Source organism: Bufo gargarizans, chromosome 5 (genome assembly GCF_014858855.1).
Source record: "Bufo gargarizans isolate SCDJY-AF-19 chromosome 5, ASM1485885v1, whole genome shotgun sequence".
NCBI classification, from domain to species: Eukaryota; Metazoa; Chordata; class Amphibia; order Anura; family Bufonidae; genus Bufo; species Bufo gargarizans.
The window spans coordinates 492,300,816-492,326,098 of record NC_058084.1 but is presented as its reverse complement, the minus strand read 5'-3'; the positions used below and the strand labels follow the sequence as shown (position 1 = coordinate 492,326,098).

The following is a 25,283-nucleotide window of genomic DNA, read 5'->3' as shown; positions in this document are numbered from 1 at the left end:
CTGGTGGACAGATGGCCTTAAGTTCTCCTGCAAAATGTATTGATAAACTTGGAATTCCTTTTTCCTTCGATGATAGCAATCCGTCCAGGCCCTGACGCAGCAAAGCAGCCCCAAACCATGATGCCCGCACCACCATACTTCACAGTTGGGATGAGGTTTTGATGTTGGTGTGCTGTGCCACTTTTTCTCCACACATAGTGTTGTGTGTTTCTTCCAAACAACTCAACTTTGGTTTCATCTATCCACAGAATATTTTGCCAGTACTGCTTTGGAACATCCAGGTGCTCTTGTGCAAACTCTAAACATGCAGCAATATTTTTTTAGACAGCAGTGGCTTCCTCTCTGGTATCCTCCCATGAAATCCATTCTTGTTTAGTGTTTTACATATCGTAGATACACTAACAGGGATGTTAGCATATGCCAGAGACTTTTGTAAGTCTTTAGCTGACACTCTAGGATTCTTCTTCACCTCATTGAGCAGTCTGCACTGTGCTCTTGCAGTCATCTTTACCGGACGACCACTCCTAGGGAGAGTAGCAGCAGTGCTGAACTTTCTCCATTTATAGACAATTTGTCTTACCGTGGACTGATGAACAGCAAGGCTTTTGGAGATACTTTTATAACCCTTTCCAGCTTTATGCAAGTCACCAATTCTTAATCGTAGATCCTCTGAGAGCTCCTTGGTGCGAGGCATCATTTACATCAGGCAATGCTTCTTGTGAAAAGCAAACCCAGAACTGGTGTGTGTTTTTTATAGGGCAGGGCAGCTGTAACCAACACCTCCAATCTCATCTCATTAATTGGGCTCCAGTTGGCTGACACCTCACTCTAATTAGCTCTTGGGGATGTCATCAGTCTAGGGTCCACATACTTTTTCCACCTGCACTGTGAATGTTTACATGGTGTGCTCAATAAAAACATGGTAACATTTAATACTTTGTGTGTTATTAGTTTAAGCAGACTGTGATTGTCTATTATTGTGACTTAGACGAAGATCAGAGCACATTTTATGACCAATTTGTGCAGAAATCCATATCATTCCAAAGGGTTCACATACTTTTTCTTGCAACTGTATATGTCAAACAGAACAGAATATTGGACCTGATATCATATTGTGTTAAAATATACCCAATTATTTTAAAACAAACAATACATTAGTTGACCATAGTAACCATAGAAGTAAATAAATTGGTAGCTATTAGTAATCCCATTGTTGCCTTTCTACCATCTCTCGCTGTGTTACAGAAAAAAACATGGCTGCCCAAAAATACTAGATTTTAGCAGGCTCACCAATGATCTGTGTACTGAGGCATTTTCTGGTGGATAATCTAGGGAACATTCCCATAGGTGTGGGTTCATGATAGTAAGATTTTTGGGAATTTGTTACCATGATATAAGGTAGCCACGCTTTGAATGCTTTTTTGCCCCTATAATTTTAGAAACAGTAGACATTATGTGAGTGACTTTGGTTATTTGCTTTGTTCCGTTGGCTTTGCACCTTGGCAACCACCATTTAGAGCAGTGTTTCCCAACCAGTGCGCCTCCAGCTGCTGCAAAACTACATCTCCCAGCATGCCCGCACAGCCAAAGGCTCTGCGGGTATGCTGGGAGCTGTAGTTTTGAAACAGCTGGAGGCACGCTGGTTGGGAAACACTGATTTAGAGAATGTACACTGGCAGCGAGAGTTGGCAGGCCGTTAGCACCTAGCAGATAATCAATATCTGCAAAATGACTTATATTATACCTTAAACTGTAAAGAAAAAGTTAAAAAAGTAATATGGAAAATGGTCTGAAATGCCGAAAACCATTTTAGAAATACTATGCAGTGTTTCAATGGCCATTCCTTTTCATTTCAATGGTGCTTGAACAGGTAAGTACATCAAGAAATGAGATGCTCCTAGTAATTAGAAGGTTGATGGGAGTGAAGATATATGTGTGGGTATTTATAGAGATGATTTATTGTTAATTACTTAAAGGGAACCTGTCACCTCCAAAAACCATCTGAAGCTGCCAGCAGTACCTGAGAGTAACGAGCAGTGTGTTTCTGACGATTGTTTTGTTCCTAAAGGCAGATGCGGCAAAAGCTCTGAAAAAGTTCCTTTATCTCTTGCCGGCACGCTTCTCTAGACATGCTTGAAGTCAAGGGGGCAGCGTCCTCCTTGGTTCAAGTCAAGGTAACCATGCCCCCTGCCTTTTTGCTGTGACTGATAGCGCTTATGCAGAGAGTTCCGCAAAGCCAGCCAAACTGACGGCTCTCAGTCACAGCGAAGGGGCAGGGAAGGAGGCGTGGTTACCTTGACTTGAAGCAAGAAGGCCGCTGCCCCCTTGACTTCAAGCGTGTCTAGAGAGGAGTGCTGGCAGGGGATAAAGGAATGTTTTCAGAACTTTTGCCATCAGGAACAAAACAATCATCAGAAACACACTGCTGGCTAATCTCAGGTACTGCTAGCTGGTTTTTGGAGGTGACAGGTTCCCTTTAAATCCTTTGAGCTTATACACTCTTCAATAATTGGCCATATAGCCATGGACTTTAGAGTTTGACCCATCAGGGGTTTTCTTACCAGATAAGGCCCCATTCACATGACCGCATTTTTGTTCCACATTTTTGTGGATCGGATGCAGACCCATTCATTTCAATGGGGCTGCAACAGATGCGAACAGCACACTGGCATTTCTAACAAAGGGTAGGACGTGCTGATCCACAAAACACAAAACGCGCATGGCTGGTATTTGTGTTTTGAGGATCCACAATTTGAAGACCACACAATAGATATGGTTGTGTGAATGGGACATTACTATATGCAAAACCGCCTGATGCTTGGGATTGTAGGAATGCCCCTTATGTGATAAAACAGAGGGGCTGTGGTAGATTCCTATTAATATGCTATACAATGTATCTGGTAAGAATAAGCCCATTAAGTTTTGTCTATTTTTCCTTTTTTTGGGCGGAGGTGGGTGTCTGGTTTTTTAAAGCACTAGCAGACCTAAAGTTTTGCATATCTCCAGTGTTTGCCTGTTATCAAAAATTCCCAGTGAAATCAATGTTCTGTGTGTAATGCACATATGTACCTGGTCATCTAGAGATTGAAAAATTACTTGTAGCCCCAAAAATAAAGTTTGTACCATAGCCCTCATGATCATAATATGTCATAACTGGGTAATATACTATAAGGGTATGGGTACACATAGGAAAATCTGCAGCATACCTGGCCAAAAACCACTGCAGCAAAATCCGGTGGATTTCAGTGTGTAAATACTGCAGGTTTGCTGTAGATTTCAACTTTGACATTGTAAAGGATGAAATCCACGGCAGAAAGCCAAAGCATTTAATTTACATGATGCAAATTTAAAGGGTCACTGTGCTTTCAGAAAAGTTTTGATATGCTATAGGGACATATAAGAAGCTTTGATTGGTGAAGGTGCTGACTCCGACGAGGGGTGAGAAGTGCTTGCTTAGCCTCCTCTCTCTCCTCTCTGCACAAAACATGCATGATATGGGCCCACAGACTTTCTATTGAGTTTGTCTCTTTTCTTGTTCGATAGCGATGGATTTTCTGCATGCAATTCTGCTACTGAATATCCACAGCCAGGTATTAGCAGTACCCTAACATTAATTATGAAAATTATCTTCAATAAAAAGGGTACCTATGACATGTAATATCACAATTTCCTTCTCCACTGTCTCGAGAGAGATATAGCTTTATATTTCTATGAATTTAGAAGTATGGATGAATGAATGAAAGGTGTCTAGACCCACAATGACAGGCGGAAGGGAGCAGAGAAGCTACTTAGCGTGCTAGCCCATCTGTGAATGCAGGAGAAGATGGACCAGAAGGACAACAGCAGGAGGTGCTACCAGAGAGGAGAATGTAATGCACTTACAATGAACAATACTGAACAATATTTTTATTGCATGTATATTGCAATACTTTACTTGCAATACCCTATTCATTGCATAGGAATACGTTTCATAGGATAATGCCATTTAAAGGCTATATACACCTGTGGGGCAATTTATTTTATTATTGTATTTTACTCATTTTTAGCTAAAATCATTCTTTCATTTGGTCTTTATTAACAATGTTGAGTCCTTTACTCTATACAGCGTTGAGATTCTCTAGTAGCATGCTCTGTAGTTTTACTGTGTTTCGTCAGGCAGCTGAACTGATCTCTTACCTTATAAGCACTCATTATAACTAGAGATGAGCGAATCGAATTCCATGAAGTGAAATTCGATCCGAATTTTAGGATAAATTTGATTCGCCTCGAAGATGAATTTCCTTTTGCTTTGTGTCATCGATTTAACCTGAAATAGTGTAAAAAACAAAAAAATCTAATTTACCTCCTCCATTTGCTTATGACGGGCCGCCAGCCTCCATCTTGATTGAAGATCTAGGCCTAAATTCTGTGCGTGGTGATTTCGCGCAAGATTTCGCTCCAGATCTTAAAGCAACATGGTGGCGGCCGGGCTGTCGCGAGCAAGTTTGATAAAAAAAAAAATTAATAGTTCATTTTACACTGTTTTTACACTCAGATGCCGCAATCATGTATGAATGCAGCTTCTGAGTGGTTCAATTAGGGGAGCGGCGCTATAGCGGCTCCCTGTCATTGCACCCGCTGAATTCAAAAAATGTGCTTTGTGATGAATCAGCTGAATTTGCTCATTTATTTGCTCATCTCTAATTATAACACAGTTCTTATCTTACCAATATGTGGCTTAAATAAGTGTCTTTGAGCTGTTAGTAATTTAGAGAGAAGGGTTATTAGATGACTGGCACAAATAGAAAGTGAAAGTACGATTCTCACAGCTAGACAGAAGTTAATTTTTATGACAAAGCTGCTGAATATTTTCAATAAAGGCCAATTGAAAAAACTATTTTAAGCCCAAAATGAGTGAAATGCAGTAAAAAAATGCTTCTCGCTAAAGGTGTACATAGCCTTTAAATAATAATAAAACCAGTAAAAACTTTCTATGACAATCCTTCAGTGTACAGATGTAGCAGGGTTAACACACATGCTTTATGAGACATGTTATCTAAACTAAATGCAACTAAATGCGTTAAGCAATTGCTTTTCAGTGGCTTTTGTTTCAAAATAACGCGATGAGTTAAGAAATTTGAGTTAAGAGTGTGTGCGTTACCCCTGCTACATCTGTATGTAAGTTGCTTCATTCCTAATTTTCCACTAATATGTGCTAATTGCAGAATGTCTTTAAGAATAGTAAGTTGACATTTGCTAAAATGAGTCATTCGTCCCTGCATTGAGCTTCTTATAGAAAATGCACTTCTCTTTTTTTCATGCATTGATCAGAGGTGCACAGTAGTCCTAATTAGTGTTGATCGAGCACCAAGGTGTTCATGTAGAACACTTCGCGATGCTCGGGTGTTCTACACAATGGAAGTGAATGGGAGAACCCCAGGCACCCCCTGCTCTGAAGAGCAGACTCTGGTCTATAGTTTGGCTTTGGAATCCCTGCTCTGGCTCCATATTTAGCTATATCCATATATGGAGTCAGTGCTTGGGGACACCCCAGTGTATTTAAATCTAATTTCTGAAACGTTTCTGCCAGGATTTGAACTCCCAACCCCTTGTACATTCTTATCTTTAGATGTTGTAAAAATACAACTGACAGCTGCAGACTGCTTGGGAGATACAGTGGTCCCTCTAGTTACAATATTAATTGCTTCCGGGACGACAATTGCAAGTTGAAACCATTGTAACTTGAGTAAATAACTCTCAGGAAAACCAATAATTGGTTCCAAGGCCCAAAAATGTCATCCCAGAATAAGAAAAAGTGAAGCAAGTTCTTAAGCAAAACAGACAGGAATGGATGCTGGAAGCTGTAACTCATTGATGAGGACAGGAATTCTTCAGGTTTTTGCATAGTACATAGATGTACCAGAAAAATAAGATGGAGTCGTCACTCAACTGCCGTCCAAAGGAGCAGCTCATCGTGGCACAGACAGTGGGTGGGGCAGGACAGAACATTTAGTACTGCAGAGGAGCTACTAGACAAACAGTAAAGGTGGTTTACCTGTGAAATGGCCATGTTAATTGGTTGTATTAGGTTATGAGACATTGTATGTTGAGACTAGTTTCAACTTATAATGGCCCAGAAAAGACCATTGTATGTTGAAAATATAGCATCCTGAGGCCATTGTATCTTGAGGGATCATTGTATTTTGCTTTCCAATTTACAGTGAGAGATATGTCGATCCTAGTCTTGCCCCTTTTAAATGCACCACACACTCTTAGTTGAACCCAGTAGATCCACTAGATGAAAACATTTTTTTTGCTAGTCGCTGACTTGTAGACTGCTGAGTAGGTAGCGTGCATCCTATTTGTTCTCTTGTTTATGCCTTACAAGATTAGGTATACCTTTAAACCATCTCCAAGGGTGGCTCTTCTACAGTAGCATTGCTAGGAACCCTTGCACACAATATGTCACTAATGATCAGTACATTTCATTGCATTAGCATAATTCCCCTTTCACCAATGCCTAATGGTGCCCCAGGTATATTCCAGGTCTTTACTTTACTTTAGGCCACTAAGAGAGGATACTAGGAGTTAATCTTCACATTTATTAATTTTTGTTTCCTAGAATAAAGATTAGAAGACTCTAATTTTTTTCTGTCCGGGAAGCTTTCTCCAGGTCAGTCTCTCTTCATGCATGTTTCTTGTCCATATCTCTTCTTGCACATGAAAAGACTGGAAAGAGCTGCAGTGCAGTGAAAGAAAAAGACTGCAGTCTATTGTGTCAGCGGTCAGATGTATAATGCATGCCTATTTAATGTAAACTGGCATGCAGCAGCTTGATGTCAGCCAGAGACGTAGTTCAGTTTGACAGACTGTCAAAAGTGTTATAAGGGCTCTCGGACACTCACAGAGGCCAATATTTGCTTACACGCTTGTTGTACTGCTTTATCTCAGGCTTGGAGATAGGCGGAAACATCTGTTGATAATTCTCTTGTTCTTCTTTTGTCCTATGTAGCCACTGCCTCTCTTGATTTTTAGAAACCATCACTGAACACCTAAGGGTGCAGCGACACACTCACATTATATCTGCCTGTAATACCTGTTATGAACCACACCTGATTTCAGCTTCAAAAACTGCATAAAAAAGCCTGACTGTATGGCAGCAGTCTAAAGCCAACAATGAACACAAGATAGCTTTTGGACAAAGGCTCGTTTGGCTGACTTCTGTAGCTTTTTATCCCCTTATATACATGCTTGCTTGCTGAGAGAGGAAGCCACTACTAGAATCTTCTGGCAGGGCCTTATCTCCCCAAAAACAAATTCTGCTATTAGGGATTATGCAGGTTAGGGCGACATTCATCTGCATGTCCAACTTAAGGTTGAAAGTGAATGAAACATTTAACCAAGAGGGAATTGTGATGCACCTCTTTAAAGGCTATATACACCTTTGGAGGCAATTTTTTTATATACTCATTTTTGGCAAAAAAAAATTTTTTTTACTTGGCCTTTATTAAAAATATTGAGCTGTTCTGTCACAAAGGCTTAACTGTTTCTCTAGGTGTGAGACTGGTACTTTCACTTTATGTCTGTCATCTAATAAGCCTTATCTCTAGTTAACTAAGAGGTCAGAAACACTTATTTTATCCACATTCCTATCAGTAAGATAAGAACTGAGCTATAATGAGTTCTTAGGAGGTCATAGAGCAGAGATAAGGAGTCTGTCTGCTCCTGATCTGACGTAAAAGACAGGAAATCCAAAGGGCGCTAATAGAGCATGTTAGCTCTGTACAGAAAATTGGATGCCATATTTTTAATAAAGACCAATTAAAAAAATATTTTTTGCTCAAAATGAGCACAATGCAATAATAAAAAATAATGCCCCCCCCCCCACAAAGGTGTACATAGCCTTTAACTTAGGAAATGTCTCTGTTTTGGAAACTCCCTACTTGCAAGAAGGGTTCATTGACAGTAAGATGATCAGAAGGTGTTCCCCAGCTGGGACCCCTAATTCAACTGTAATCTGTGGGGAAATCTGGTAGTGAGTGTATAATTTCCCTGTAGTGACACCACTGGGGAAAAGGAGCACTGAACAGTGCCCATTCAATTTAGTGAGTTATCAGTGTAATGTAGGACAGGGCAGGTCCTCCAGAGTGAGAGATGCTCTTTGTAAATATTGTCTACTCTGGCCAAAAGATGAGGATCCGAAACAGAGGACTCCCTCTAATAATATAGTATGCCGACAGACCCTAAGATCCCAAAAGAAACAAAAAAATCCCTCTACCAAATAGGAGGACACAGTGGTAGTATTGCACTTGATTGGCAGGGAGGCCTGATACACTGTGCCTGTGAACTTTGTGTAATGTTTTTGGGCACTGTCATTTATTAATAATCTATTCACCTTTCTCTCAGAGATCTTGTTTTTTTCCACAGGTTGCAGATTTGAAATGACAAAAGACAACCCCCAAGTATCATTTATTACCTATCCACATGACACGAGGATCCCCACTGATCATAAGAACAGGGGATTACAGAGTCCCCTATGTATGGAGCCATAGTAAACATGCGTCACTTCTGTGAGACTGACAGAGATAGCTGAACCCTGTGCTTGACAGTCCCATAAAAGTGAATGAAGTGGTGGTCATGCATTTGTACCACTTCTCCATTCTCATAGGCAATCCAGGAGCCCTTGTGATTGATGGGGGACATTAAACGTGACCAACTTGTTTTGAACAATAATGGTCTTTCAGTGGTGGCTAAAACGATTGTCCGCTGTTAAATTTTATCCCAAAAATATTCATTCTGGTTAAATTATCTGTTTTCATTAACTTTAGTCTGATGTGTGTGGCCACCTTTAGACATCTCAATCACTATATTAACCTTTTCTTCCTCGTTTTCCCCGGAGCTGAAGGCATTGACTAATTGAATTTTATTACCTCACTTCGACATATGAACCACAGTAATGTCATTGTGGAAACCCTTGAGGATACAGTCAGGTCCCAATATTTATGGACCTGGCTGTATATTCCTTGTAACCTTAGTGTTCAAGAAGCTAGATGGTTAATAACATTGCACTGATGTTAATTCAATAAGTAGGAAAAAAATCTTGACATATTTTTTTACATATATATAAGTAATTACTTGTTGTTGTTCATCTACAGGTGTATTTTGTGTCTTTCAATGAACCTAAACATCTAAAGTCTGATGTGACTAGGGAGTTGACTAAATTGTAATAGACCCTTAAGTGAAATCCTTAATATTGCCACACAATTTCTAGCATAAGAAAATGATACCTCACAAGAGGTCCTCCGGTCTGTTTTGGATCTGGTAAACAGATGGCCTCTGCCCTTTCAGATCCAACACAGGGCACATTTTATGTGAGAGATGTAAGAAGGGCTCTATTTATGTTTAATCCATAACAATGAATATAACTGCTGCCACCTCAATTAAACCCCTGACACCCAAGTAGGAATATTTCCTATATCACTCCCTTTTGAACCCTGACACCCAAGTAGGAATATGTTTTTAAAAAAAGTCTTCCAATGTATCCACCTGGAGCCCACCTTAGGGGAAAAGTGCACCATATGATCCTTTGTGCGTAAAAAGAGCTCACTGACCCTCCTATGCTAAGAGGCCCATAAGCAGCAAAAACAACCATTACCATGGTAGTTCATCCTCAGATAATAAATAAGAGCAAGAGTTCTCAAGAAAAGTCTTCCAGAGTTTCCATCTCTAACCTACTTCAGGTGTAGGTTCCACCACAGTGATCTAAGTGTATAAAAGGGGCTTATTGACCCACTCTAAGAACCACCAAAGCAATGAATATAACTGTTACCATTGTCCTAGAAATCGTAAGACCACCTAGAAATTGACCAGCCAAAAAGTACAAACCGGATTCCCAAAAAGTTGGGACACTATACAAATCGTGAATAAAAACTGAATGCAATTATGTAGAGATGGCAAATGTCAATATTTTATTTGTAATAGAATGTAGATGACAGATCAAACGTTTAATCCGAGTAAATGTATCATTTTAAAGGAAAAATACGTTGATTCAAAATTTCACAGTGTCAACAAATCGCAAAAAGTGGGAAAAATAGCAATAATAGGCTTGAAAAAGTAAATTTAAGCATAACGAAGAGCTGGAAGACCAATTAACACTAATTAGGTCAATTGGCAACATGATTGGGTATAAAAAGAGCTTCTCAGAGTGGCAGTGTCTCTCAGAAGCCAAGATGGGTAGAGGATCACCAATTCCCACAGTGTTGCGCAGAAAGATAGTGGAGCAATATCAGAAAGGTGTTACCCAGCGAAAAATTGCAAAGACTTTGCATCTATCATCATCAACTGTGCATAACATCATCCGAAGATTCAGAGAATCTGGAACAATCTCTGTGCGTAAGGGTCAAGGCCGTAAAACCATACTGGATGCCCGTGATCTCCGGGCCCTTAAACGACACTGCACCACAAACAGGAATGCTACTGTAAGGGTCCATTCACACGTCCGTTGTTTCTTTCCTGATCTGTTCCGTTTTTTGCTGAACAGATCTGGACCAGATCTGGACCCATTCATTTTCAATGGGTCCTGAAAAAAAATCTGACATTGTGCTGTCCGTTTTTTTTCAGGACCCATTGAAAATGAATCAGGAAACAAACAACGGACGTGTGAATGGACCCTAAAGAAAATCACAGAATGGGCTCAGGACTACTTCCAGAAACCATTGTCAGTGAACACAATCCACCGTGCCATCCGCCGTTGCCAGCTGAAACTCTACAGTGCAAAGAAGAAGCCATTTCTAAGCAAGATCCGCAAGCTCAGGCGTTTTCACTGGGCCAGGGATCATTTAAAATGGAGTGTGTCAAAATGGAAGACTGTTCTGTGGTCAGACGAGTCATGATTCGAAGTTCTTTTTGGAAATCTGGGACGCCATGTCATCCGGACTAAAGAGGACAAGGACAACCCAAGTTGTTATCAACGCTCAGTTCAGAAGCCTGCATCTCTGATGGTATGGGGTTGCATGAGTGCGTGTGGCATGGGCAGCTTGCATGTCTGGAAAGGCACCATCAATGCAGAAAAATATATTCCCATCCAGACGTCATCTCGTTCAGGGAAGACCCTGCATTTTTCAACAAGATAATGCCAGACCACATTCTGCAACAATCACAACATCATGGCTGCGTAGGAGAAGGATCTGGGTACTGAAATGGCCAGTCTGCAGTCCAGATCTTTCACCTATAGAGAACATTTGGCGCATCATAAAGAGGAAGGTGCAACAAAGAAGGCCCAAGACGATTGAACAGTTAGAGGCCTGTATTAGACAAGAATGGGAGAGCATTCCCATTTCTAAACTTGAGAAACTGGTCTCCTCGGTCCCCAGACGTCTGTTGAGTGTTGTAAGAAGAAGGGGAGATGCCACACAGTGGTGAAAATGGCCTTGTCCCAACTTTTTGGGGATTTGTTGACACCATGAAATTCTGATTCAACATATTTTTCCCTTAAAATGGTACATTTTCTCAGTTTAAACTTTTGTTCCGTGATGTATGTTCTATTCTGAATAAAATATTAGAAGTTGGCACCTCCACATCATTGCATTCAGTATTTATTCACGATTTGTATAGTGTCCCAACTTTTTGGGAATTCGGTTTGTAATAAAAAAAACTGGAGTTCTTTAAAGAAGCGTTCTGTGATCATCCAAGGGCTTTCACTTGAATATGGAAGGTCTACCACAGGACCCATTGTGTGTAAAAGGAGCTCAGTTACCATTCTTTTCTGTAAGGCCCCATATGAGTAACAATGGGAATTATATTAGAAATACAACCCCTGACACTTCCAAAAGAAGGCTTCCAAGGTTTCCCTGCTAGAGGATAAAGAATATCATGAAGCCATTTCTGTGGATACGTTAGACATAGATTAGCATTACAGAGCAGGCGCTATGTTTTGTTCTATGTTGATATAAATATAAATGTTGTCTTATTTGCTGTTTCTGGCCTTTTAAGACAAGATAGCTGTAAGTGGTGACCTTTGCAAGCCTCAATGGTCTGCATGTCCCACAATGCGCAGCCGCCTCTCCTGGCAAGGCTCCTTGTCAAGATGCAGTTTAGCATGCAGCAGACATCGCCTACTGAGAATCAAACAGAGAGGTATTTAGCGAATGAAAACTTGATTAGTGCTTTACATAATAAAAAGAACGATAAGCACTAGCGCCAAGTGTGAGTAACCCTTTCATGGCATAGATCGGTACCCAGGCAGCCCTTTGTTGCAGTGGCATGGAAGAGAAGACATAACGCTCAATAGTCTTCTGTTACCAAATTTATTTTGCTGACTTATATGGAGAACACATTTCAATAGAAAAGTAGAAAATATAGTGGCAGCTGGAAGGAAGTAGATACGGGCTGGAACAGCAACGATATCACCGGCTTATTATAAGATGAGACATTGTGATGATCCCAATTCATGAAGCTGTAACACAGACTATGTCACAAGTGATGGGAATCATTTTGGAGTTGCCAGTTAAGCTTCATTGCCTTTTGACTATTTTTTTTTTCTGTTCCAGCTTAACAACGGTTCCTATGTAGGTTTGGCCTGTCAATTTCTTGGGGGTAATTTGCGCATTGTTTTGCTGAAGATTGCATATTCTTTCACTCATCTTTGCACAATGCAGCCAATCATATGCTAATGGTGATGTAAATCAAATGGTGGAAGGGAAGAAAGTACTGTGATTATGAATGTTTCTTTTCTTGTTTCTACATTTAACCTTTATATTTCCAGGAAAATAAATGAGGTCCATAAATACAAAATATTTGGTGTCAGCTTATCAAGTATTAGTGTCAGCTTGTCATCATTACATCCAAGCAAATTAAATATACATTTTGGATAGTTATGTCATACACATATAATTAGGTAATGTTAGGGATCAAACGCTTTTTTCCCCCTGTAAACACATTTATCAGCTCTCTACAGAATAAGTGATACATGTATGATCACTGGGGGTCTGACCTTCATGAGAAAAGTGGTAATGACTTTTGATCTTTTTTCCATTCACTTCTATGAGTACAGTAGTACAGCACTTGGCTATCTTCATCAGTCCTATAGGAGCTTTGAATATGCCTATCCACCACTGCCTCATTTACACAGGAAACGAATGTGCACAACCGCTCCCTTCACACAAGGAACTTGAGGACCCTTTTCTGATGATTCTCATTATTGGGGGAAGGGGGGCTTCCAACTATCAGAACCCCGGCTATCATACATTTATGGTAAAATCAGTTGAAAGGGCTTAATCTCTGGCCATCCCTATTAACTACACTATTGGTGTACAACAGAACTGGAGTGAGCATAGAGATAAGAATTACTGAGGTCAAGTCAGAGGAATGTGTACCATTCATACACTTATGTCTATTTTAACGTAAAATATTCAAGGCGCATATACATTACGCAAATGAGCAAACAATTGTCAGGAAGGAAGGGTGGAGGTGAAGCACTCCATTTCCATGCAGCAATCACCTCCATAATATGAGGACAAGCGGTGGCTATTTCTGTCCCTGGTCCTCATTCAGCTGCATTGTTTCTGGGCAGTAGATCGCTGATTAGATGGCAAGATCTGCTGCCCAGAAGTGATGATTGAGGTATCTGCACCTCAGATCATTTCACCTGATGAATGTGCTTTTCGTTTGTTCATCAAGTGATCTGCAACACCTTTAGCCAGGCAGATTATCGGGAACAACTGGGCAGTCTAATTAAGGCTTTAAAAATATCCTGTTAGGGAGCTCGGAGTTAAAGGAGTGATCTGATCAGAGAGAACCCCTTTCAATTTCCAACTGATTCATATATTAACTGATTGCATGAGGTCTTAATCCCAGCAACACTGGCAAACACTGGACGTTTAGCATCTCCTACACCAACTCCTCGTCTCATTCCCTCTCTGTTGGTGTCCCGCAAGGCTCTGTCCTAGGACCCCTGCTCTTCTCTATACTTTTGGCCTGGGACATCTCATAGAGTCCCATGGCTTTCAGTATCACTCTTATGCTGACGACACCCAGATCTACCTCTCTGGTCCAGAAATCACCACCTTACTATCCAGAATACCACAATGCATATCTTCCATATCTTCCTTCTTCTCCTTTCCCTTTCTAAAACTTAACATGGATAAAACTGAATTCTTCATCTTTCCCCATCTTGCTCAACCCCCCCAACAGGCCTACCTATCATGATCAATGGCTGCACACTCTCCCCGGTCAACCAAGTCTGCTGCCTTGGAGTGACCTTGGAGTCTTCCCTCTCCTTCCGACCGCACATCCAAGCCCTTTACACCACCTGCTGTCTCCAACTCAAAAACATCTCCCTCATCAGCACTTTCTTAACTTTGAATCTGCAAAAATGCTTGTACATGCCCTCATCATCTCCCGCCTAGACTACTGCAGCATTCTCCTCTGTGGCCTTCCATCTAGCACTCTCGCACCCCTCCAATCTATCCTCAACTCTGCTGCTCGACTAATCCACCTCTCACCCTATTACTCTTCTGCCTCTTCCCTCTGCCAATCACTTCACTGGCCCAGCGAATTCAGTTCAAAATACTAACAAATACATACAAGGCCGTCTACAACCTGTCCCCTCCCTAAATCTCTGAGCTACTTTCCCGATACACCCCCCCATGCACTCTCTGATCCTCACAATACCTCCTTCTCTCCTTTCCTCTTATCACCTCCTCCCACAGTTTTCTCCTGTGCATCCCCACTCTGGAAATCGCTACCCTAACATATCAGACTCTCACCAACAGTGAAATCCTTCTAAAGAAACCTGAAAACCCACCTCTTCAGATAAGCCTACAACCAGTGACCCTGCTGCCTCTATATCGCCATGTCCAACTTCACCCTCACCTACTGTGTACTTCTCCCATACCATGTAGATTGTAAGTCTCACGGGCAGGGCCCTCTCTCCTTCTGTACCAGTCTGTAACTCGTCTTTGTCATGCTTACTGCAATTGTCTGTATTGTATGAGCACTGCTTATTATATGTAAAGCGCTATGTAATGAATGGCTCTTTAATAATAAATAATAATAATATTTATCCCCTAATAGGGCATGTTCACAGGGGTTGTCTCCATGAAACTACTTCTTTAATAGAAAAGAATATCCTTTAGGACAACACAATTCATAGTCATTGGACCCTTCAAAAAGACTCCTTTTAATATTTTTTTTTGTTTTATTTGTAACTACATGCATTAAAATGCATTTCCCCTTTTTTCTTAATTGCTTGCTTCACTTTTTGTCCCCCCAAAGCAAATCAGACTTGGAAGTATAAAGTTGGTCCAAGGTAAGGGGATCCTAAGTGACAACTTCTTTCAACACCTTTTTTTGCAGCCAAAATAGTTTTCACTTCGTGTTCCCCTTTTATTTTTAATTTCCATGATTTCTCAAAATTGCCCCTATTATATTTCTATATACATACTTAGAATATTGATGTAGAAATTTGCACTGTACAGTATGTAGTTGCTCTGTGAGATCAAAATCCCTATGTTTTTATATACAATAATATACATTCCAAAATTCTTCAAGCATCTGACTGGCAGCTATGGGTTCCAGCCTATTTATGCACACAGTATCATGTTTATAAGCCCAAGAATATCTCCAGAGGTGGCAGAGGTAAGAGGGCAGAGCGTGAGATGAGAAGCAGTCAAGGCGGGCAGGGATGTGTTGTGCTCTATTAATTATTCATTACATGTATAGTTTGGAATGGGCTTTTGAATCCTCTTGCGCCTATGCATTTAAACAGATTAGTCTCTAAATTGTAATTTTAAATCCGAGGCTCATAGACTCATTGAAAGTAATTCCCTGTGAAAAAGTGCACAGTGGCACATATCGCATGGCACCTTCTAAATAGATAGATATGTACAAATCTGTAGACCTCAGATCAGACCCCCAAATCAGATTAATCATGCAGGGCAAAGGCATTTTCTGGAGTTCCAGTGACGTACCGGCTCTCCGTGGGGCTGCCAGGAAGCCCAGTGACATCAGAGGCACTGATGGGCTGGCTTTAGCGCTGCCCTAGCCTGTAAAACGGCTAGAGCAGCGCTAAAGCACGCCCATCAGTGCCGGTGACTTCAACGAACACTCTGCTGGGCGAAGCTTCCGCCCGGCAGTGTGTTATTGTAAACAAAAGAGCCCTAGCCCTGCGCAATCTAGCGCAGGGCAAGGGAGCGCATCAGAGCATGAGATGCTCCGATGCTAACGTCAGGGGGGCTGCCTGGGTGAAATTATGGATATGTCCAGGTTCAACTCTGAACCCAGACAACCTCTTTAATGAATGACAGACAACCATTACAGCCCAGGCCTTACTTAATCATTATTACTGTGTGTGTACCTTGGCAGAGGAGAATAGTGAGTAGTGAGTGCAGCTCTGGAGTACAATACAATACATGTAACTCAGGATCCGTACAGGATAAGTAATGTAATGTGTGTATACACAGTTATTCAACCAGTAGAATAATGAATGCAGCACTGGAGTATAAGACAGGATGTTACTCAGCATCAGTGTAAGTAATATATGTACACAATGCAACAATTTACATACATTTATTCTCATTAAATAAAAATATATTCCAGCCAATGACAAACAACACGAGCTGTGGCTGACATTAGCATGCACTTGTAAAAACCCAGAAGTGTCACTCACATTGAGCAGAAGGGTCCAGACTATAAGCTATCCATGAGGATGCTGGATGGTCCTGCATTTTATATATCTGAAAGTACTAGGCCTGCTCCAAAGATACACTACTGCTACACCCATCATCCGCACATCTATGACATGGGCTTATCTGGTACTCCACCTCCATGCTGCCATTGTAAAGTACTTCCAGCTGGCAGCAAGAAGGTCAGTTCCATGTCCTGAGGTTGGTTCAGTCCAGCTAAGATCAGGAACAGCAGCAGAAGCACCAGGCCACGTATCAAAGTCATAAGCTCCTCTAAGACGTGGCTCTGATGCAATGGTGTACATAGAGAAGTAATGGCCCCATAGCAGGGATCAAACCAGGCCCCCACACAGGACAGAAGATTTTCCACCTAAACCCCTTTCAATGACCATTGGGCCATTTTTCCACTGCCTCATTTGCTAAAAGTTGTTTCTTTAGAGGGTAGAGTCCTGACCAAGTTTTCACCCCCAATAGAAGAGGAAATAATCCCAACTGGGCCCCCTATTGCCCTGGGCCCCATAGCAGTTGCATGGTCCTCCGCTATTGTAGTTACGCCCCTGCTCTGATATCTAAGCAGCCTTACGCACACACAGCTTTGATTTTTTATTGGTTCTGACATCCCTGTGTCACTTCAAACTCACTCCCCATTGGCCCACAAGGCTAACACTCCAGAGATGGCTTTCTCTTATTGAATGGCAAAGACAAGCCCCGTCCCTTGTATGATGATCCATGTAATAGCATGGATGGGTATGAGGCCTGGACCATAATGGATACACAGACAGTCATCATTTTTACTGTGTGTGTACTTGCAGGGGAGCCCCCCCCCCCCCCCCACACACACACACACATCACCACCACTACCACCACCGCAGGCTTCATAGCAGTTCCTATGGTTACTATGGTGGCAGTTCCACCCATGCCATAAACCTAAGCAGCAAAACAAACCAGAAATGGCTTAAAAACAAAAGGTCAAACACATCATTACAGGGATCAGAGAACTCCAAAACCTCTGCTTAAATACAGAGTTAAAGGGGCTTTCCAGGATCAGGATACTGAAGTTCAAGTAGACAGTGTGCAGGGAGATGGCCCTATGTAAACAATTAGGAAGCTGCAGTGCTTACACAATTGCCATTGCCCTTTAAACAACTTATCAGTGGGAGTCTTCAGAGTCAGATATTGAGGATGGGCAATCAATATCATGATCCAGAAAATCCCTTAAAATAATAACATTATATCAGATTGCAGTTTCCACTAAGGGACGTTCCTACATACTGCCTTATTGTTGTATTCATTATGTAAACAGTATTCAGTAAACCCCTAAGCTCCCTATACTGGTGGCTATGGGCAGCCATAATTTTAATATTTATTTGTATATCTCTTGCATTTGCATTGCATTCATATGAAGAAAAAAACAACAGAGCTTCATCCAATAACAACTAAGATATATTATCATATTAATCAGCACAGATTTTTATATTCAATTAAGCCTTTACTTGTTCTAAATATTGACTTGGAGGTGTTAGGTAGTTATGTCTTGTTTGGCTCTTGATTATTGGAATAGATGTAGATCACTTTGTAGAGATTCTTTTTTCACTTTGAAATTCCAGTTTAGAGTCTTTCCTATTGATTAGTATCAAAAAGCCTAATTGCATCCACTTTGATTAAACTGTGCTACACAATAAAACATGAAAAGGGCTCAAACACTTTTTTATAGGCACTGTAGATAAATAAAGAGTGCCTGTTGGTTCTCTAAGAGACTGTGATGTTATTAGGGATTCAAATGCCAGCCTACTCACTGAGACATTAAAGAGGCGTGAAGTGACTTTTCTTTATGTTTATGTTCATAATAGACACATAAAGAATAATCTTCCTACTCAATATGCTTCCCCTGATCTCCCTGTGGAATCACCTTCTGCAAGAAGCCATTTACTCCCACATCATTCTAAGATCTGCTTCTAAGACATAGTCTATGTTACAAAACTCCTGTTGCTAACACTCAATCGATTGTGACTTAGGGTCCATTCACACGTCCGTTTTTTCTTTCCTGATCTGTTCGTTTTTTCAGGAACAGATCAGGACCAGATCTGGACCCATTCATTTTCAATGGGTCCTGGAAAAAATCGGACAGCACAATGTGTGCTGTCCGTTTCCGTTGTTCCGTTCCGCATGTCCGTTTAAATATAAAACATGTCCTATTCTTGTCCTGAAAAATCGGATCCTGGTACAATACAAAGTCAATGGATCCGCAAAAAACGGATGACATTCGGATGTCATTCCGTATGCCATCCGTTTTTTGCGGATTCCGTTCCTGGAAACACATAACAAATTTTTATTTATTTATTTATTTTTTTTTTTTTCAATTTTTTTTCAAAGAAATCCAAACAACTTTATTTGATTATTGAAATGTATACATGCTCCCGTTTTTTGCGGATCCGCAAAAAACGGATGACATACGGATGACATACGGAAACATTTTCAGGAACAACGGATCCGCAAAAAACGGACCGTTTTTCAGGATGAAAAAAAACAGGACGTGTGAATGGACCCTAAATGTGAAGAGGAACAGCAAAGGTCTTGTGTACGAAACCAGAAGCAAAAATCAACTGGTGGAAAACAAAAAAAAACTGACATTGTTTTGGGTTTTCCAATCTTACAGAGACACCCCTGAAGCCCCCCAGACACCATGTTGGTAAAGGTCAGAAGCAGCTATACTATATTGGAGCCGGAAAGCATGGGAGTGCTGTATTCCCCACATGGGTCAAGTTTAAGAGTACGTAGATGTCAGTAGTTCCCAGATGCCATATTGATAAGGAAGGGATGGACACTGGTCTGACTCAACAGCGTAGACATGTGTGCATGGCTATGTAACTTTTATGGGAGGAGTCCAGAGTGTTTATTAGATAACATTAACATTTCAGCCAAGCATAGTAACATTTCAGCCAAGCAGTAGGGTGTGATGAAAAACTTAGTAGGCACCAGTCCTGAGTAAAGAACTGTGAACACAAGAGAATGAGGTGCGTTCTGCTGAAGCAGCTAGAGAGTACAGAGAGCTACGAGCTAATGCAGGACTAAGATATTCCTTCCTGACATTTCTGTTCAGAAACCATAATTTCCTGCAATTATCTTCAAGGCCTAAACCTCTGCAGGAGTCAGTATTGAGACTGCTGTCTCAGGAGTCAGACTGAGCTTCCCTCTGTCTCCACTGTACAGCCCCACTAAATGATTCAAATGACCTATATATAGTGATTCCTAAATTTTGCTATAATTATCATGGCAATAGATCATATATTGATCATTTCTAAGATACTTGTGGAAAATGATAGTCTTGTCAATAGTAGCTCTAAATCAGCTTGAACTTGGGTTGCTTTTAGATAGACCTTTGAGACACATCCCAGTGTCAAAGTCTGGTCCTACCAGATTAGAAAACTAATCATTTAGTTGACACCAGAAACTGCATGTTTGTGGCTTTTTTTTTACATTTTTGAAAAAAAATACCTGGAAGTGGAATCCAAGGGGACGTGTCAAGGATGGGAAGGGGACATGACCAACCACTGCAACAAATTAATCTTCATTGAAGCCAAAAGTCTACAGCAGCTCATAGATTTTTGTTTAGGCACATGGACTGCTGGAAGATGCACGTAATTAGGCGCACTCCCTGGCAGGGCAGGGGATTTCAAGACCAGCACAGAAGGCGCTGGTTTTGATAAATCTGCCATCTCCCCAAATATTTTCAGATCTTCTATCGTTACTACATTTTATATCGTTCCTATGGGCCCCCATTAACAATATTGGAACATCTGTGTTTAGTTATAATGTCCATGTTCTTGATAAAATGTATCTTTCAGTGCACAAACTTCCTTTGATTTGTTCCTGCTTGACTTCTACTATAATGGTGAAGGATATTTTAATACATTTCAGGTTGACAGGTTTTCCTTGATTTTTCACACATAGGGAGAACATGCCCTTTGGGTAAAGCTGTCTAAGAACCATCAATGGATTATTGAAACCTTTTTTTTTTTTTTCAATAAAGCCAGAAAAATGCATTTACTAAGCTGAGACAGCAGAAGTCTATCTTTCTAATGGAAATCTTCTCACTAAGCTTTTCATCGTTTCACATATTTATTTATACTTATTCACACTTGGGAGACAGGCTTTATTTGTGCTGCTGTGGAGAGAAGATTACTGGATTTATATGGAGTGAAAATACCCAACACATTTAAACAGGCTAATTGCAAAGGGTTTCATTTTAAGGTGCAGTATTTCTTACTTCAGCTTAAAACAGTCCGCGGTTGGAAACTGTTACTAAGGGTTCTCTATTTTTACAAGAGCCCACAGGTAGCCAAAAATCTACTTTTCAAAATGGTACAGTCAGTATATAATTTTATAAAAATGTCAGTAAACATGGAGTTCAGAATGGCGTTCAAAACACAAACACGTGAATGAAGATCTTTAGACCTGTTCCCACTGCTATTTTCAGCCTGCTGGAGCTCTCTATAGACTAGTGACGCTATAGACTGTGTTGTTCTACACATCAGTTTTTAAATAGAGTAGACATTATTTATGTTCCCTATTTCATGTGCACGTTTCCAAAAACCTGTTCCACAGCTTTAAAGTTAATTAAAGTTATTAAGCATACTTTATAAAAAAAAACTTTGTCTATCTATTTCTAATCAAAGAAAGATGTTACCTTTTCCTCTTATCAGACCCCTTCCTGCTCCCTCCTTTTCTTCACTAACTCTTAATTCACTGCTCAATCCGTCTTTAGTGGACAGGCTGCCTGCTCACTGAAGGATCGTATTAAATAGAACAAACAAGCCTCAAACAGTAGCTAGGGAATTTTTACATATCAATAACACCTACAAAAATGTTCCCTAGGGAACAAGCAATGATGCCCAGAATCAGCGTATACTAATATATGAAATTTATTGAAAATAAGATCAAACAAAAATAATTAGAAAATAATGCCTTAATTATGTTTATCTAATTATGTTTGTTTGATCTCATTTTCAAAAAAATATATATTTTAGTATACACTGATTCTGGGTATCATATTAAATAGAAGTCTATGGAGTGGGAGGAGGGGTGAGGCTGCTGGGGTCAGGGAGAAGCAGAGACTGAAACAGAGACTGCTGCTGGATTGTAGGGCATTTACTGTCTTAATCAACTGCTAGATTCACATCTAAACTGCTAAAGCTACTTTCACGTTTGCAGTGTGTATTCAGGCAGGCTGTTCTGGCTGAGAATAGCCTGCTGGAACTCTCTAGATCCGGCACTACTGCATGCAACTGGAGTGTCCGCCGGCCCCATTAAGTATAATGGGGTCCGGCAGAGATCCGGCCGCTTTCCAGCAAAAATGCTGAGAATCGTCCAGACACAAACCATGGCACGCTGTGGTTTGTGTCTGGCCAATTCCCGGCATTCTCTGCGGGAACTTGCAGCCGAATCACAGTGCTGCAGATGTGAAAGTAGCCTAAGTTTTGCTGAATTATGCCCCCTATTACTTCTGCTGCTTCTGAGGGTGTGCCACAGAGAGTTAGGAAGCAGGATCCCCTGTACATCCATGTCCTGTGTATGGGCCAACATGATGATCAGCTAGTCTTTGCCCACCACCTCAGATAAAATGAGGATTACAGACAGATTGCAGAGGAAAAAACAGCTTAACTTGCCAGATCCAAGTCATATAATAGCCAGAAATAGTTTTATTCCACATTTCCACACACATGGCAGCCTATTCTGAAAAATCACACTAAAAGACATTCTAAAAATGTCTTTACAAAGCATAAAACAAAATCTTTTTATCTCACCACACTGGCAATCAGCTGCATCCTAAATGATTGCATTATTATTATTTTTTTAAATTTTTTTACCCTGTGGGTAACTCTATGGGTTGCTTCTGACTTTTACAATGAAGAGCTACAATAATAGAGAGCTTGGACAAATTTAGAGGAGCAAGAAAAAATAGAGCCCCGTTCTAATGCTGACTTTTGTTTTGGTGAAAAAAGGGACTTTCACTACTTGCTAATGTGGAGATCCCTGTAGAGAGTTTATATTTATTTTAACAATGGAGAAGAAAGATGGGGAAACTCATTTGGTGCTCTTTCCTAATTTACACAATGGTAGTCATCTTGGCACCATTGGTATGTATGCCCATGGTTGGAATTTCGAATTGCCCATAAATCAATTGTTCATGTGAATTCAAAAGTCTTGTCATATCTACATAATCCTTGTTGAAATGTTGTATTAGGCATAAGAACCTCACAGAGTGGGATCCTCACTTGAGATCACTTTCTGTAAGCCAGATCAGAGATCTGCACCATCATTTTAATAGACACCAACAATTCTTTGTTCAGAAAAGGGACTGTTCAAAGGAAAAACCTTTATAGACTGATGTTTGTTGTATCTTATAAACATTTTCAAGAAGTATGACCTGTACTTAGGATACTGTAGGTCATCAATAGAGTTGAGCGAACACCTGGATGTTCGGGTTCGAGAAGTTCGGCCGAACATCCCGGAAATGTTCGGGTTCGGGATCCGAACCCGATCCGAACTTCGTCCCGAACCCGAACCCCATTGAAGTCAATGGGGACCCGAACTTTTCGGCACTAAAAAGGCTGTAAAACAGCCCAGGAAAGAGCTAGAGGGCTGCAAAAGGCAGCAACATGTAGGTAAATCCCCTGCAAACAAATGTGGATAGGGAAATGAATTAAAATAAAAATTAAATAAATAAAAATTAACCAAAATCAATTGGAGAGAGGTTCCATAGCAGAGAATCTGGCTTCCCGTCACCCACCACTGGAACAGTCCATTCTCAGATATTTAGGCCCCGGCACCCAGGCAGAGGAGAGAGGTCCCGTAACAGAGAATCTGTCTTCATGTCAGCAGAGAATTAGTCTGCATGTCATAGCAGAGAATGAGGCTTCACGTCAGCCACCACTGCAACAGTCCATTGGCATATATTTAGGCCCAGCACCCAGGCAGAGGAGGGAGGTCCCGTAACAGAGAATCTGTCTTCATGTCAGCAGAGAATTAGTCTGCATGTCATAGCAGAGAATGAGGCTTCACGTCAGCCACCACTGCAACAGTCCATTGGCATATATTTAGGCCCAGCACACACACAGGCAGAGGAGAGAGGTCCCGTAACAGAGAATCTGGCTTCATGTCAGCAGAGAATCAGTCTGCATGTCATAGCAGAGAATGAGGCTTCACGTCAGCCACCACTGCAACAGTCCATTGGCATATATTTAGGCCCAGCACACACACAGGCAGAGGAGAGAGGTCCCGTAACAGAGAATCTGGCTTCATGTCAGCAGAGAATCAGTCTGCATGTCATAGCAGAGAATGAGGCTTCACGTCAGCCACCACTGCAACAGTCCATTGGCATATATTTAGGCCCAGCACCCAGGCAGAGGAGGGAGGTCCCGTAACAGAGAATCTGTCTTCATGTCAGCAGAGAATTAGTCTGCATGTCATAGCAGAGAATGAGGCTTCACGTCAGCCACCACTGCAACAGTCCATTGGCATATATTTAGGCCCAGCACACACACAGGCAGAGGAGAGAGGTCCCGTAACAGAGAATCTGGCTTCATGTCAGCAGAGAATCAGTCTGCATGTCATAGCAGAGAATGAGGCTTCACGTCACCCACCACTGCAACAGTCCATTGGCATATATTTAGGCCTAGCACACAGGCAGAGCAGAGAGGTCCCGTAACAGACAATCTGGCTTCATGTCAGCAGAGAATCAGTCTGCATGTCATAGCAGAGAATGAGGCTTCACGTCACCCACCACTGCAACAGTCCATTGGCATATATTTAGGCCTAGCACACAGGCAGAGCAGAGAGGTCCCGTAACAGACAATCTGGCTTCATGACAGCAGAGAATTAGTCTGCATGTCATAGCAGAGAATGAGGCTTCACGTCAGCCACCACTGCAACAGTCCATTGGCATATATTTAGGCCCAGCACCCAGGCAGAGGAGAGAGGTCCCGTAACAGACAATCTGGCTTCATGTCAGCAGAGAATTAGTCTGCATGTCATAGCAGAGAATCAGGCTTCACGTCAGCCACCACTGCAACAGTCCATTGTCATAAATTTAGGCCCAGCACCCAGGCAGAGGAGAGAGGTCCCGTAACAGACAATCTGGCTTCATGTCAGCAGAGAATTAGTCTGCATGTCATAGCAGAGAATGAGGCTTCACGTCAGCCACCACTGCAACAGTCCATTGGCATATATTTAGGCCTAGCACACAGGCAGAGCAGAGAGGTCCCGTAACAGACAATCTGGCTTCATGACAGCAGAGAATCAGTCTGCATGTCATAGCAGAGAATCAGGCTTCACGTCAGCCACCACTGCAACAGTCCATTGTCATAAATTTAGGCCCAGCACCCAGGCAGAGGAGAGAGGTCCCGTAACAGACAATCTGGCTTCATGTCAGCAGAGAATCAGTCTTCATATCATAGCAGAGAATCAGGCTTCACGTCACCCACCACTGTAAGAGTCAATTTTCATAAATTTAGGCCCAGAACCCAGGCAGAGGAGAAAGGTCCCGTAACAGACAATCTGGCTTCATGTCAGCAGAGAATCAGTCTTCATATCATAGCCTAGAATCAGGCTTCACGTCACCCA

The 25,283-nt window shown here is 41.3% G+C and overlaps 1 protein-coding gene across 3 annotated transcripts in view; it reads left to right on the top strand.

Annotated features, from left to right (window-relative positions):
* The window catches only part of SYT3 (synaptotagmin 3), a 318,843-nt gene that overhangs the window by 54,733 nt on the left and 238,827 nt on the right, over nt 1–25,283 (top strand). The window contains exon 1 of one of the 3 annotated variants that reach the window (XM_044294268.1): nt 6,618–6,652. The exons of the other annotated variants lie outside the window; for them this stretch is intronic. The gene's annotated coding sequence lies outside the window, so the exon portion shown is untranslated. Of the gene's footprint in view, nt 1–6,617; nt 6,653–25,283 lie in introns of those variants that run through there. 3 annotated transcript variants of the gene reach the window in all.